The following is a 14,187-nucleotide window of genomic DNA, read 5'->3' as shown; positions in this document are numbered from 1 at the left end:
TTTTATGTGCCTAGTACCTACAAAGGTCTCTAACTGGCAGTTCTGTCAATAACTCCACCTAACAAGAGTGAAACCAAACCAGGCATCTAACACTACTAGTCTGCCTCTACCGAGAATAAATTTTCATTCTTTCATTCTCCTGACTTTACCATTTCTGTCCTAAGCCCCACCATTCCTTCAGTCACACAGACTGATACTCTGCCAATCATCTAGGACTTTCCTACTCCTTGCCACACACAGTGAATCAGTGTTCACTGAATCTTCTTCTTGACATAGATGTCGAGATGTTTGTTAAATCCTTAACATGTGAGCCACAAGGGAAACCCAAGAACACTGGAGTGGGTAGCCTGTCCCTTCTCCAGCGGATCTTCCTCACCCAGGAATCGAACTGGGGTTTTCTGCATCGCAGGCAGATTCTTTAGCAACTGAGCTATTAGGGAAGCCCCTATTAAATCCACCTTTACCTATTTCCTTTGATGCCACTTTAGGTTAAGCTCTCAAAATTCTTACCTGGACTTTTATAATTGAATCATAATGTGTTCCCCTTTTTCCTAAATCTCCATGATCCAACCCATCCTCATTCCACTGTCAGCTTGACCTTCAGACTATATAAAACCCTGATTATACTTTTAAAAGTTTGCATGACTCGTACTATTGCATCACCGACTTGATGGACATGAGTTTGAGCAAGCTCCAGGAGTTGGTGATGGACAGGGAAGCCTGGCATGCTGGTGTCCATGGGGTCACAAAGAGTCGGACACCACTGAGAGACTGAACTGAACTGAACTAAACTACTGCCTGTCAATAAACCACGAACAACCCAGCCATCAAGACCCTCGATTATCCAGTCCCTTTAGAGCTCCTGGAGAAGGGAAAGGCTACCCATTCCCCTGGAGAATTCCATGGACCCAATTCCATTGGGTCACAAAGAGTCAGACACAACTGAGTGACTCTCACTTTCACTTTCACTTTACTTTCTGGATGTTTATCTTCCATGGCTCCTATATCCCAATCTAAATTCCATCCAGACTGAACTGGAAACACTCATCATCTCAGTCTCTCCTTGATGTTTCTGCATCAAGGCATTACACTGGCATCTAGAATTTTGCTAATGAATTGTCTGATCTCCCACAGCGGGAACTACCTTGCTGGTACGTCTTCATTGGCTGCTTCCTTTCCTTGGTCTTACTCTCCTCACTCCTCTGCTGTTATTTCTTTCACCTCCTTTGGTAGGTTGTATTAATGGTCCCAAATCTTTACCCTTCCTTTACCCATAGTCTTTGCCATATCATCCTGATAGTCCTTTCACTAAAGAGGCAGAATATACTTTCCCCCCTTCTGAATCTAGACTCGACTTATTACAACCATGAGAATGTACCTCACAGGCCTTCAACCACACAAAGCATAATTGACCACTGGCCCTAGCCCCCAGCTTCTATCTCTAAACTTCACTGCTGCATTCATACTGAGGAAATGCTTCATAGGCACTGCTCCTAGCCAATGATTGGCCACTACTCTCAGGAGACACAGGATTCCTGTGTCTGATGGCCATTTTTCGCTTGAGCCTTTCACAATAACTTTGCCAAAGCATTTTTAGAATGCAGAACAGTCTAGAACACTTCCACCCACTTCCCTTCCTTCCCTCTTTCATTCAGCAGGGTCAGACCTGCATCATTGTCCATGGCTATTCCAGTGTTTCCAAGTCCCTTCCCTCATTCTTTCTCACAGCTGTTTCCTGTAACAAAATCCTTACATCTTTAATCTCATCTTGGCAATCTTGACATTTGCTTTCTGAAACTACTTTGTGACTTTACTGGGTGATTAACAAACATGGCCAAGGCCAAGGCTTTAAAACATACTTGTATTTTTCTCTGTGTTCTTGCCCTATGTCATCTTCATGAGAAGGACACATCCTGCTCCTGGTCTGAGGAAGAGAATGAGAGGCTCATGGAGCAGGATGAAGTCACCCCAATCTTCCTATCTGAGGGAATCAATTCCCATTGATCTGGAATGACCCATCTGAGGTCTTTCCAGATCAGTAGGTAGCCAGTTAAATTCTCAGGCAGATGAGCAAGTTCATCCAAGATCAACTGTTCTGTTCAGTTCAGTTCAGTCACTCAGTTGTGTCTGACTCTTTGTGACCCCATGGACTGCAGCACACCAGGCTTCCCTGTCCATCATCAACTCCCAGAGCCTACTCAAACTCATGTCCATTGTGTCAATGATGCCATCCAACCATCTCATACTCTGTCCTCCAATTCTCCTCCTGCCTTCAATCTTTCCCAGCATCAGGGTCTTTTCCAAAGAGTCAGGTGGCCAAAGAATTGGAGTTTCAGCTTCAGCATCACTCCTTCCAATGAATATTCAGTGCTGATTTCCTTTAGGATTGACTGATTGGATCTCCTTGCAGTCCAAGGGACTCCAAAGAGTCTTCTCCAACACCAAGATCAATTGAGCCTGACTCAAATCAGCTCAATGCTGCAGACCCTTAAGTTAAATGCCTGCTTATTGCTGTAGTGCAACACACAGAAATAGTTGCTTGCACTCAGAATTATTCTGTCAATAGAAAAGTGATAAGCCTCTCAAACAAGCCACGTGCTCTCAAATCTGTTTCTGCAGAAACAAAGACAATGTGTAAATACATTTTGTATTAAGTTACAAGACATCCCCTCAGTGGTTTAGAGTTTGAAATTTATCTTCAATTTTCAAGAACGCTGGGCTAAGGAATAGAATCTGGCACCATACATAGTACCAAAGACAAAGAGAGCTGGTATAGAGATACAACACAGAACCTTTTGTCCCTTACCTGTGTCTTAGATGTCAAAGGAAGGCATTTCTGGTTAGAAAGTCATCCTGTGCTCTCTTCAGAGCTGAACTGAGGGACTTTGCACAAGGAAGCTCTGGAACGACTAACACATGCTCAAAGGAACTGTTCTTTCTGGGTCAAACTATCATCCAGTTATGACAGGTTTCTGCTAGTTGACATGAAGGAACATCTGGCCAAAAAGGTTCTGTTAACATGATTAAGGCAGAGGAATCTTTCTACAGAGACCTTCTGCTTCCCTACAAGTGTAAGAACAAATAAAGCACAAGGAAACCAGCCCAGCTGAGACTGTCAGAATGGCTGAAATGGTTTGGAAGAAATCGCTTCTGAACCCTTTTTCCAAGAGTCACCATAGGTTAACAGCTATCCTAAGAATGCGCAGCTAGAACCAGAATGTCCATCATTGTACATCTTTAAATGAGGACAGATACCCATGTCATGTTGATAGCATCAGTCCCCAGCAGAGTGCCTGGCACATGATGGATACTTTATACATATTTGCATATGTGAATAAATATTGTATAATTACTTTCAAGATTCAACAATGTTTTCCGGAAAAAAAATTTTCTCATTAAAAAATGAATTTTGCTATCTTTGAAAATCTAGGTTATTATAATAATCCTGACTTGGCCACTTATGAAGAGAATTGCTTAATCTTTCTGTGACTCAATTTCCTCTTATAAAAGTTGGAGATAATAATCACACTAATTCACGGAGTTGCTATTGGATAAATTACAATTCAAGCTCAAGCATGCATGCTCAGTCCGATTCCTTATGACCCCCTGGACTGTAGCCCGCCAGGCTCCTCTGTCTGTGGGATTTTCCTAGCAAGAATACTGGAGAGTGTTGCCATTTCCTCCTCCAGGGGGTCTTCCCAACCCAGGAATCAAACTCACATCTCCAGCATTACAAGCAGATTTTTTTTTTTTTTTTTTTTTTTTACTACTGAGCCTCTGGGGAAGCCCCAATGTCAAATGCTTAGAACAGTGCCTGGCATCTGTTACATGTGTTATTTATGTGATCTAGATGAAACAGTAATAATAGTAGTAACACTAGTAGAAGTAGTAAGCAGTGTGAAAATCAATCTACACTATCCAACAATATGTCACATAAAACTCAATTAAAATGTGAGTATTAGAGGACAATAACAACAATTTCAGTAAACTTTCCCATGTTTAAGTAAAAAGTAGGTTAGATAGCGTCACTGACTCAATGGACCTGAATCTGAGCAAACTCCAGGAGATAGTGGAAGACAAAAAAGCCTGCTGTGCTTCAGTACTTGCGATTGCAAGGGGTCAGACATGACTTAGTGACTGAAAAACAACAACAAAGGTTTTAATTATCAACCTATAACCTATACCTCAAAATATTTTACCGGAACTTGTTTCTAGCAATAGAGCTAGGTAAACAACTGAAAGTACTAAGGGATTTGGGTCCTTTGAAAAATAGTAAAATATCAGACTTTTTTTATTTAAACTTTCCAAGTTATGATATCTTTTGTGTCTCACTTTTTCCTAAAATGTTTTTTACTCTTCTCCCCAGACCTAAGTTCAGAGTCACTAGCCAGACTCACCAAGGAGAGCTGACTGTCAGTCATTGGGTATATTTGCCTTGTACTCAGAAGAACCTCTTCATGCCTAGGTGGGTGGTTTCCTGTCTGTGTTTGGTTTGAATCTGTTCCAGGCTTGTGGTTTTTGGCCAAGCTCATACTTTGTGTTATCATCCTACTGAATATTTAACGATAGTGTTGATTTTGCAATTGAGCATATGACTCCTGCAATTCTCAGAGAAACTTATGGGAATTCATCATGTTCTAATTTGCATGTTCTTTTCACACTTACACCTTGCAAGCTCCATCAAGCTTAAACTTTAAAACTTTTCCTTTATTTCAAGATGAGAAATACATTTTGAATAATGGAATCATAGAATAAAAAATAAGAAATTTAATTAAGCTAAAGCAAGTAGGAATAAATTCCTCTTTTAGAAAATAAAAATTATTTTTGCTTTATCAAGATAGAGAGCAAGGCAATAATGAGATAATGTGGACTAGTCATGTGACCTGAGCAGACACAGAACAGGAAGCCATGAGTGCAAAATTATTTGAGAGGCACAGAGGAGACACCCCTTTTCTTCTTTTGCCTCCTTCCCTAGTAAGAAGGATGTCTTGCTCACCAGTTTCTTTCTTTTGCCAGAAAATCTACTATTGTGGACATATTTCTTAAGTTTGTCATTCTATTCTCTATTAAAAGATCTCTGGAAAGAACTCATACAACTCAACATCAAAAAATAAAAGCAATCTGATAAAAAAAAATGGGTAAAAGACCTGAATAGACATTTTTCCAAAGAGAAAATGCAGATAACCAACAGGCATGAAAAGATACTCAACCCCACTAATCATTAGGGAAATGCAAATCAAAACCATGAGATATCACCTCATACTTGTCAGAATGTCATCATAAAGAACAGAGCCTGTTATACAGTGTGAAGTAAGTCAGCAAAAAAAAATCATATATTAACATATCATTTATTAATGCATATATATCAAATCTAGAAAAATAGTACTGATGAACCAATTTTCAGGGCAAGAATAGAAATACAGACATAGAGAACAGACTTATGGACACAGCTGAGGAGGGAGAGAGTGGGACGAATTGAGAGAGTAGCGGTAAAACTTATACATTACCATATGGAAAACAGACAGCCAGTGGGAAGTTGCTGCATAACACACAGAGCTCAACCTGGTGCTCTGTGATAACCTGGAGGGATGGGATGGGATGGGGTGGGAAGCGGGAGAGAAGTTCAAGAGGGAGAGGATGTAAGCACACTGATGGCTGATTCATGTTGTTATACAGCAGAAGTCAACACAACACTGGAAAGCAACTATCCTCCAATTAAAAATGAATCTAAAACAAGAACACAATAATACATGTTAGTGAGCATGTGAAGAGAAGGAAACTCTCATTTACTGTTCGTGAGAATGTAAATTATTGCAGCCACTATGGAAACAGTATGGAGATTTCTCAAAAAAACTAAAAATAGAACTGTTATATGACCCAGCAATTCCATGCATCCCAATGTTCATATTGGCACTATTTACATATGCCAAGATATGGAAGCACCCTAAGTGCCCATTAACATACGAATGGATAAAGGAGGTGTGGCACACACATACAATGGAGTAGTACTCAGCCACAGAAAAGAGTGGAATATTGCTATTTATGTGGGTGGACTTGGAGGGTATTATGCTATGTGAAATGTCAGACAGAGAAGGGCAAAGACTATATGATACCACTTACATATGGAATCTTAAAAAAATACAATAAACTAGGGAATATAACAAAAAAGAAAGAGACCTGCTGATATAGAGAACAAATCAGTGGTTACTAGTGAAGAGAGGGAAGGGATTGGGGCAATATAAGGGAAAGGGATTAAAAGGCACAAATATTTAGGTATAAAATAAGCTATAAGGATAAATTGCACAACAAAGAGAATATGGGCAATATTTTATAATAGCTATAAATGGATTATGACTTTTTTTTTTTTGAAAACTTCCTTTTTATTTTATTTTTTTTTAACACTGAAAGTCTTTTTATTTATTTATTTTTTTAATTTATTTTAAATTTTTGGAATGATTTCTATTTTTTTGAATTTACCAAGGCTAGCTTTATGGCCCAGGATGTGATCTATCCTGGAGAAGGTTCCATGTGCGCTTGAGAAAAAGGTGAAATTCATTGTTTTGGGATGAAATGTCCTATAGATACCAATTAGGTCTAACTGGTCTATTGTATCATTTAAAGTTTGTGTTTCCTTGTTAATTTTCTGTTTAGTTGATCTATCCATAGGTGTGAGTGGGGTATTAAAGTCTCCCACTATTATTGTGTTATTGTTAATTTCTTCTTTCATACTTCTTAGCATTTGTCTTACATACTGCGGTGCTCCCATGTTGGGTGCATATATATTTATAATTGTTATATCTTCTTCTTGGATTGATCCTTTGATCATTATGTAGTGACCTTCTTTGTCTCTTTTCACAGCCTTTGTTTTAAAGTCTAATTTATCTGATACGAGTATTGTGACTCCTGCTTTCTTTTGGTCCCTATTTGCATGAAAAATCTTTTTCCAGCCCTTCACTTTCAGTCTGTATGTGTCCCCTGTTTTGAGGTGGGTCTCTTGTAGACAACATATGTAGGGGTCTTGTTTTTGTATCCATTCAGCCAGTCTTTGTCTTTTGGTTGGGGCATTCAACCCATTTACGTTTAAGGTAATTACTGATAAGTATGATCCCGTTGCCATTTACTTTATTGTTTTGGGTTCGAGTTTATACACCATTTTTGTGTTTCCTGTCTAGAGAATATCCTTTAATATTTGTTGGAGAGCTGGTTTGGTGGTGCAGAATTCTCTCAGCTTTTGCTTGTCTGAAAAGCTTTTGATTTCTCCTTCATACTTAAATGAGATCCTTGCTGGGTACAATAATCTGGGCTGTAGGTTATTTTCTTTCATCATTTTAAGTATGTCTTGCCATTCCCTCCTGGCTTGAAGAGTTTCTATTGAAAGATCAGCTGTTATCCTTATGGGAATTCCCTTGTGTGTTATTTGTTGTTTTTCCCTTGCTGCTTTTAATATTTGTTCTTTGTGTTTGATCTTTGTTAATTTGATTAATATGTGTCTTGGGGTGTTTCTCCTTGGGTTTATCCTGTTTGGGACTCTCTGGGTTTCTTGGACTTGGGTGATTATTTCCTTCCCCATTTTAGGGAAGTTTTCAACTATTATCTCCTCAAGTATTTTCTCATGGTCTTTCTTTTTGTCTTCTTCTTCTGGAACCCCTATGATTCGAATGTTGTAGCGTTTAATATTGTCCTGGAGGTCTCTGAGATTATCCTCATTTCTTTTAATTCGTTTTTCTTTTATCCTCTCTGATTCATTTATTTCTACCATTCTATCTTCTAATTCACTAATCCTATCTTCTGCCTCTGTTATTCTACTATTTGTTGCCTCCAGAGTGTTTTTAATTTCATTTATTGCATTATTCATTATATATTGACTCTTTTTTATTTCTTCTAGGCCCATGTTTCACACAGCAAGGAAACACCACAATAAAGAGAACTCCACAAACTGCCAGAATACAGAAAGGACACCCCAAACTCAGCAATTTAAACAAGATGAAGAGACAGAGGAATACCCAGCAGATAAAGGAACAGGATAAATGCCCACCAAACCAAACAAAAGAGGAAGAGATAGGGAATCTACCTGATAAAGAATTCCAAATAATGATAGTGAAATTGATCCAAAATCTTGAAATTAAAATGGAATCACAGGTAAATAGCCTGGAGACAAGGATTGAGAAGATGCAAGAAAGGTTTAACATGGATTATGACTTTTAAAAATTGTGAATCACTATAGTGTACATAGAAGAAGGCAATGGCACCCCACTCCAGTACTCTTGCCTGAAGAATCCCATGGACGGAGGAGCCTGGTGGGCTGTAGTCCATGGGGTCGCGAAGAGTCGGACACGACTGAGCGACTTCACTTTCACTTTTCACTTTCATGCATTGGAGAAGGAAATGGCAACCCACTCCAGTGTTCTTGCGTGGAGAATCCCAGGGACGGGGGAGCCTGGTGGGCTGCCGTCTGTGGGGTCGCACAGAGTCGGACACGACTGAAGCGACTTAGCAGCAGCAGCAGCAGCATAGTGTACATATACCTGTTAACTTTTTAGTAAAGGAATTCAGTCCTGAATATTCATTGGAAGGACTGATGCTGAAGCTGAATCTTCAATACTTTGACCACCTAATGCGAAGAACTGACTCATTGGAAAAGACCCTGATGCTGGGAAAGATTGATGGCAGGAGGAGAAGGGGACGATAGAAGATGAGATGGTTGGATGGCATCAACAACTCGATGGACATGAGTTTCAGCAAGCTCCAGGAGATGGTGATGGACTGGGAAGCCTGGGTGTGCTTCAGTCCATGGGATTGCAGGTAGTCAGACAAGACTGAATGACTGAACTGAACTGAACTGATTATACATCAACTGTACTTTAAATAAAGAAGGAGAATATGTTAGGCTATTATACATCACTGACACCTTACCATCAACGTCTTTCTCATAAATCTCCCTGTCCCTCTCTCTCCCTCTTTCCCTTAATATTGGCAGCTAGATCAAAGTACCATTTGATGAAAATGGTGGAAGTGTGATATCTTATAAAATAATTTCATTCACTCCTCAAGAATATGTTGCAAACTCATTTCTTAAAGATACTTCAGTAGACACTAGAAGTGTAGAATCTAATAAGACATACATGCTCAAAATTTCTAAGCATGTCTGAGGAGAAAGCCAAACATATAATAAAATCATTTTGACCTTTAGCCCTCAGAATTCCTCTGCATTACATTTGTGTACCACTGTAAACTCCTTCAAAGAACTGAAACCTCTGGGTGAAGCAACATAAGTCTAACTTCACCCACAGTCTCTGCCGTGGTAGCATCAACTTGGTATGAACTCTGACTTCATGAATCTTATCCAAGAGCATCGAACAATGAACAGCTTCTATTCTCCTAGAATTTGTCCATTTGTCAGAGGGAATCCTGGGTTCTCAGGAGCACATAAATCTACTCAGCAAGTAAGCGGGCACTGATGTTATTGACAGAGCTGTGTAGGTGAGGTAGGAGGTGTGTGATCCAGAGTGAGACATTCTAAATAGGAGCACCTTTGCTCTCTCTAGGATTTTTCTAGTTCAGTGTCTTGTCCCTTTAAGGACTTTATGCCTTAACTATACAGAATTCATTTCTAGATTATGTGGAAAATAATGATCATTTTAATTAAGATTTTGAACTCTCTTAAGAAGTAGTGAAAGAGTGACACAAGATTCCAACTATCTATAGTTGGTCCAGTTGATTAGCTAGAAATATTATTTATCTGACCATCTTGCATAGGAAACTTTCCCAAGGAACTAAACAAAGATGTCACTGTCTACAAAAAGACTTAGCTACTTAAATACTTCATATTGCTCTGTACTTCCTATAGGCTCAGAGAATGTCAATGAAGTTGATTTTAAAAAGATAATCTCTGAGATAGTAAAAATTTAGAACTACCATTTTGCCCCCAGTTTGATAGTTCTCAGGTCGGTAGGGTTGACAGAAGGACCACACACACACACACACACAGGAAATGATAGTGATGTTTCAGGTAACAATACCATATTTGTATAATACACTGATATTTACAATGTATTCTATGTTTGTATAATACGATGCCCTTGAACATTCATTATTCATCATACAATCCTTAACACAAATGTTTGATTTTGGTAATATTATCTCCATTTTTTCTGGCAAGAAGACTGACATTCAGGGAATTAATATAATGTATACATTTCTTTTAGGATTCAAGTGACTAAGGATGAAGAATATCTGTGCAATAAAAGTCTCACATGAAAAAAATGCCTAAGTTCTTTATATATAGAGGTTCATGTTTAAGAAAATCTAAACTATAAAAAGAGCTTCCCAGGGGGCACTAGTGTAAAGAACCCGACTGCCAATGCAGGAGACACAGGAGATGCAAGAGACCCAGTCTCGATCTGTGGATGGGGAAGATCCCCTGGAGGAGGAAAGGGCAACCCGTTCTAGTATTCTTGCCTGAAGAACCCCATAAATAGAGAAGCCTGGAGGGCTACAATCCAGAGGGTCGCAAAGAGTCAGACACAATTCAAACGAATTAGCACTCACACCAAATATTAAAAAATCTGGTCTCAAGATAAATTAGCTTTACTACTTTACAAAAAAATTATTTACTTTATAAATTTTGGGATTTTGTGTAAAGAATTACACAGAATTTCTTTAAATACTAACTGCCTGGCATGTTAAGTATATTTTTACTAGTCCATTTTTTATTTATTCTCAGTAGCATTGCAAAAATACCTACTGGGCAAATACAGTTCAGTCTCTCAGTTGTGTATGACTCTGCAACCCCATGGACTGTAGCACACCAGGTTTCCCTGTCCATCACCAACTCCCGGACCTTGCTCAAACTCATGTCTATCGAGTCAGTGATGTCATCCAACCATCTCATTCTCTGTCATCCCCTTCTCTTCTGCTTTCAATCTTTCCCAGCATCAGGGTCTTTTCCAGTGAGTCAATTCTCATCAGGAGGCCAAATTATTGGAGTTTCAGCTTCAGCATCAGTCTTTCCAGTGAATATTCAGGACTGTTTTCCTTTAGGATTGACTGGTTTGATCTCCTTACAGTCCAAGGAACTCTCAAGAGTCTTCTCCAACACCACAGTTCAAAAGCATCAATTCTACTGCACTCAGCTTTCTTTGTAGTTCAACTCTCACATCCATAAATGACTACTGAAAAAACTACTGGGCAAAGTGAGTTACAATTGTTTTCAAAAGAGGTAGCTCATGTATGAGATGCACCACTTGGAAGATCATTTAGTGAAAATGGTTCCTAAGTGTGAAAGAATCTGTTCCCATATTTAAAAAAATTAAACCCTGAAACTGATATGTATCCTGAGATACTGGGCTACAAAACTGATAATTAGTACAGGGGTCTATAGACTCAGATACTCAGTCATGTCTGACTCTTTGTGATTCCATGGAGTGTAGCCCTCCAGGCTCCTATGTCCATGGGATTCTCCAGGCAGGAATACTGGAGTGGGTTGCCATTTCTTTCTCCAGGGGATCTTCTCAACCCAAGGATTGAACCTGGGTCTCTTGAACTGCCGGCAGATTCTTTACCAACTGATCCACTATAAGCACACGAGTCTGCAGGGATAGAAGTATCAAAGACAAGATGCTGTTAGTACAGAACTTGATATTTTAAATAAGTTTGCCTATAAAGGGACAAGATAAAGTAGCATAATTTACATGGTGAATGACTGTTCTAAAATGGTAAGGCAGGGGCTGAGGTGGGAGTGAGCTTCCAGCCCTGGATGCTGAAGCCTCTGACTCATAAATGCCAGAAGTCCTCACCTGTGGGCTTTGGGTGCTGTGGGGGAGCCCTGAGGAAAGGGTGAGGCCAGAGTGTGGATTTTGTGAGTTCACCCTCCCATATTTTTCCAGGAAGATCTCAGCTAATGTCAGGTTACTACAGATCACCTAGACTAAATGTATGATTTGGCTCTGCAGACCTGTGACCTCATTACCAAACCACTGTCTGGACGATGAGAGCCCCCTACCTCCCACCCCACCTCTGATACTGCATGACCTTCTTCTGTGTGTCCGTCATCCCCACATTCCATCAGTTCATTTCAGGAGAGACAGTAAGATGAGCCAGATGCCCTTCCCCACTTGAATGCTACTACCTTCAGAGCCTCTCCTCCAAGTTCATAGTCTCAAGCAACTATACTCTACTTTTTAAAAACAGGTCCCATGAAGAAACAGAGGGGCTAAATTGTTTAATTCCTACCTCTTTAGAAACAGACTATGAGAAACCCAAGCTCACCTCCAAAAAAGGCACTTATCATTACAGGTGACAGCAACAAAGGCAGGAAACTAGAACTCTAGTTCTGTCATCTTAAAGCAGCAGAAGACTATGTGTGCTTGGCTGCTCAATCATGTCTGATTCTTGCAACATCTTGGATAGTAGCCCACCAGGCTCCTTTTTCCATGGGATTCTCCAGGCAAGAATATTGAGTGGGTTGCCATTTCCTATTTGAGGGGATCTTTCCGACCCGGGGAATAGAATCCAAATTTCTCACATTGGCAAGCAGATTTTTTACCACTGAGCCACCAAGGAAGCCCTTGTTTTTGTTGCTTAGTCACTCAGTTGTGTCTGACTCTTTGTGACCCCATGGACTGCAGCATGCAAGGCTTCCCTGTCCTTCACCATCTCCCAGAGCTTACTCAAACTCATATACATCAAGTTGGTGAGGTCATCCAATCATCTTGTCCTCTGTTATCCCCTTCACCTCCTGCCTTCAATATTTCCCAGCATCAAGGTCCCTTCTAATGAGTCAGCTCTTTGCATCAGGTGGGCAAAGGATTGGAACTTCAGCTTCAGCACCAGCTCTTTCAGTGAAATTCATGGTTGATTTCCTCTAGGATTGACTGGTTTGATCTCCTTGCAGTCCAAAGGACTCTCAAGAGTCTTCTCCAACACCACAGTTCAAAAGCAATTGTTCTTTGGTGCTCAGCTTTCTTTATGGTCCAACTCTCACATCCATACATGAGTACTGGGGGTAAAAAAGGAAGCCCTAGAAGATAGCTAAAGTTAGAAGAAAATTTCAGTGAATTCTTAATCTACAGTTTTCAGATTTTCATTAGATGCTTCCTACTAACTGAGCTAAACATATGAAACCTGTAAGATAGTTGCTCTACTGTATACATACATACATACATTGTCGATTGTCTACATACATACTCAATCTCTACTTACACACATGTTGTTACTTAAGCTAAAGATGACAAGTATTCTTATTGAATATGAATTCTGAATCGAGTGGGATTGATGCTTAGAATGTCACATTAAAAATCCATCCTTGCCCCTGCTGAGAATGAGGAAGAAGTGGTAGCGTCTTGCCTCAATTTTGCATTTTAAAGCCAAGTGGTTAGTTGTTGTTTCTGCAATCATATGGGCTTCCCAGGTGGCCCAGTGGTAAAGAATCTGCCTGCAATGCAGGAGACTCGTGAGACACGGGTTCAATCCCTGGGTTGGAAAGATCCTCTGGAGAAGGGTATAGCAACTCACTCCAGGATTCTTGCCTAGGAAAGTCAATGGACAGAGGAGCCTGGTGGGCTAAAGTCAATGGGGTCCCAAAGACTCCAACATGACTGAGCATGCACCACCACCACCATCTGCAATCATACAGAGGACTAAACTTGTTTTCTAGACTGTGTCTTTGAAGATAAATGAAAAGTAAGAAAAACAAGCAATCTATACAATTTACTCTCCTTGTCATATAGAAATAAACAGAAGTGAACCACATCATAGGAAGGAAACCACGGTTTTTCTCTAAAACAAGTTCTGGTATTCTCCTTCCATGAAATACAGTAGAAGCAAAAAAGAAAAACTTAGCAGTTATTAAATTCTGCATTTCAGAGTGTAAAATCATAAGTTAAGAATTATACTCTAAGTTAACCATGTGAAAATCTAAGGGAAAGAAAAGAAAAAAATTTATTTCCCTCTACCCTCCACTACCACAGAGAGAAATCTGTCAGTTTCTTCCTAATTAATTTTCTTAAATATGAACATCCATAGTAAAGTACCTAACATTTATTGACTGCTTACTATGTGTCAGGTACTACTCTATCTTCCCATATATTTAACTTAAACAAGCCACTGAGACAAGTACTGTAATTCCCATTTTACAGATGAAAAAACCTAGGCACAGAGGATTCAAGCAACATGTGCATGGCCAGAAGC

This window comes from Bos grunniens, chromosome 6, assembly GCF_055505025.1.
Source record: "Bos grunniens cultivar Pamir isolate PY7600 chromosome 6, Bosgru_T2T1.0, whole genome shotgun sequence".
Classification (NCBI taxonomy): Eukaryota; Metazoa; Chordata; class Mammalia; order Artiodactyla; family Bovidae; genus Bos; species Bos grunniens.
Note: the sequence above shows the minus strand (reverse complement) of the source record.